The following is a 3273-nucleotide window of genomic DNA, read 5'->3' on the forward strand; positions in this document are numbered from 1 at the left end:
TTAATGTCTACAGGTGTCATGTGTCTACAACGCAGCAAGCAAGGTGGTCCGCCGAAAAAAAGAGGTTTTATTGGTTAAATGGAAAATAAATGATATAAAAAAAAATTGAAGAAAATGATTATAAATTTTAATAGGATATAAATGATTGAGATGAATAGAAATTATTTTTGTGGAATTATGTATACATAATGGGGTTATATAAATAAATTTATGCAGAAAACCTATAAGCCTTTGCCAAACGGGGTCCCATCAACGGCCAATACGCAGACAACCGATCCATGTGAAGAAAACCAACATCATATGCAGTAATTTAATTGAACTAAATTTTAATTTTTATTATAGATTATTGAAATTTATTTAAAAAATAATTTTTTTTTATAATAAGTTTTCTTTAAAGATTATATGAGTTGATTATAATTCTCATATATAGCACTGGCAATTCTTTTTTCCTCTTTAGGAATTTTTTATTTTTGGTTGATTTAAAAATTATATGTCTCACGGAAAGAGTAACTAATATAAAAGGAATTTTTGTGATATAATGGTACATGTTGTTGTGATTAACAAAATTTTATTTTATTGTTCCTCAAAACGTGCGCTTATAGAGAAAAATTGTTAGACATCAATGTCTCGTGACGGTGTGGATACAGTCGAGGTGTGTTTGCAGCGTTGGGGCGCTGTAGTCGCCGAGGCCGCGTAGCGAAGCGAAGTTTTCTCTCTATAAGCGCACGTTTTGAGGAACAATAAAATAAAATTTTGTTAAAACAATCTTTTTATTAACATGAACTTTTACTTATTTTTACATTTGGTAACTCAACATTTGGTTTTTGTTACTACAAACTTTTTATTAACATGAACTTTTACTTATTTTTACATTTGGTAACTTAACATTTGGTTTTTGTTAATACAAATTTTTTATTAACATAAACTTATTTTAACTTATGAACTGGTTTTTGTTAATACAAACTTTTTATTAACATGAACTTATTTTAACATTTGGTAACTTAACATTTGGTTTTTGTTAATATTAAATTTAAAATGAACACTTTTTAATTATGTATGGTGAAATTGCAATTTTTAAAAATATAAATTTGGTTTTCCTTTTTTCCTTTTCCAAATAAATTGAATGGAATAGAATTTTCTTTTGTTTTTTCATTAGAATTTTCTAATTTACGCTTTTTTTCATTTTGCACTTCTATGTCGTCTGAAAACAATTCCTCTATTTTTTCTTGTGTTAAGTTGTCGATTAAATTTTCTTGATCATTTAAGATATTTTGTGCGTTGATGACGTTGGAATTTTTATTCTGAAGAGGTACTTTAGGTTTTGGCTTATTACATTTTTTTTTAAAAATATCTGACATTCCATTATTATTAGTCTGAAAATCAGTTTTTAAAATGTCATCGTAATCTTCTTTCTAAGTCATCATCAATGTCATCATCTGAAACAACAGGGTGAGACATGACAGATTTTTTGATTTGGTTGCATTGTTCTGGCTCCTTCGTTTTTTCAACTTGTTGTAAAGCGCCACTTGTGATTGTTTCAGCAGGTTTTTTAATATTCAACGCTGATACAATCATGTTACTTGTAGTCTTTTTATTGAAAAGTGACTCATTAACATAGCCTAAAGCTACTGTGCACTTTTCCAGCCTCCATGTCTCTGCAATGCCAAGACGTCAGCCCCTGTATCAGCTGCTAATGTAGCAGAGGTCCTCCTTAAGGCGTGCCCTGTATATTTTTGTGCATCCTCAAGTTTTAAATGTACAGCAATTTTTTTAGGGATTGAAGATAATTTTCCCTTTCCCACATTCTATAAAATTAAGTTAGTTTTAAATATGTGGTAAAGTTTCAAGTTTATGAGTGCATTTTAAAAGTTACCTGGCGAGTACAGGTTCCATTTCTCCATTGAACAAAGAATCGTTCCATTCCTTGTGGACGATACTTTATATATTCTTCAATTATTGGTTGAACCTCTGCAGAAGTGACAAAAGATTTGGGCCGGTAAGTTTTGGTTGTAGGTACTTGTACATGATATAAATTTCCTTCCTTTTTGACATGATTTATATGCAAATTAAGCAATTCAATTGTACGCAAGCAACCATGCAACCCCATTATCAGTACAACCTATAAATATAATTTGATAGTTTTAGTTGTGTCACTGTATAATATCACAGAAGAGTAAGTTTTTACAAAATATATATTGAGAATACTAACCTTATGAAGTAAAAACTCATTATTAGGAGCTTCATTCAAGAAAGTTGAAATTTGTTCTGGAGTGAAAACTAAGGCTTTTTTAGTAATGTGTCGTTTTCCTTTTGATTTTAGAAATCTTTGGAGTTCCATGAATTTACTTATGTCTTTGTCTTCTTTACATGCCAACATTGCCTTCAATTTTGTGAAGGTAGCACATAAAGTGGTTGGAGCATATTGCTCAGAAAGCATTTGAAAATAAGCTAATAGAATTGGTGGTTAAACTTCTTCTTTTAATTTCATACTTTTTTGCCACTCTTTGAATTTCGTATATTGTTTTTCGTACAATGGACGTGATTTCTCGGGTATTGTGTTCGCTCTGGCCTTTTCAAGTAACCTCTCTAATTCACTATTTGTGTCTGAGTCTTCACCGTCACTATCGCTTTCACTTTCACTTTCGATGAGTTCAGCTTGGGTTTGGTTGAGAAGAAACATAGACTGAAAATCCATTGCAAATGATGTGTGTGTTTACTATTTCCAAATGATAGGTTAGGCGCAGCGCGAGACATACGTATAGGCAACCCGTCGAACAATGAACACTGACCAGCTGACTATACTCAGTTGAAAAAAATTGCGTGGATATCCACGTGGAATATCCATTAAGTCAAGTACTAACGTTTTCTAAGTGTTTGAAGAAAAAACTTTATAAAAAAACAAGCAAAATAGATTCAGCTAGATTTTTTGGATCCTCTAAACAAACAAAACGAAGATGGATCAATCAATTACAATTAAGTAATGATAGTAAAACATATATCATAAATTTATTTATAACAATTGTCTATACACTACAACTAAGAATCATGGAATACGCTCTGATAATTCATGTGCGATGACCAGTCAAAAACAGTTTATAAGGATGCACGAATTTATTACGGACGAAAATACAGCATTAGAATTCATAATTTGTGATGTATTAGTAGTAGAAACTGTTTTTGAAAATAAAGATGTTGCTATAAAACTTGTTGTAGGAACAAGCGATGAAAAAATTCCTATCCCTTTGAACAATGTTGAAAGGATATGTGTATCTA

Source organism: Trichogramma pretiosum, unplaced genomic scaffold (assembly GCF_000599845.2).
Source record: "Trichogramma pretiosum strain Unisexual culture from Peru unplaced genomic scaffold, Tpre_2.0 scaffold67, whole genome shotgun sequence".
Lineage (NCBI taxonomy): Eukaryota > Metazoa > Arthropoda > Insecta > Hymenoptera > Trichogrammatidae > Trichogramma > Trichogramma pretiosum.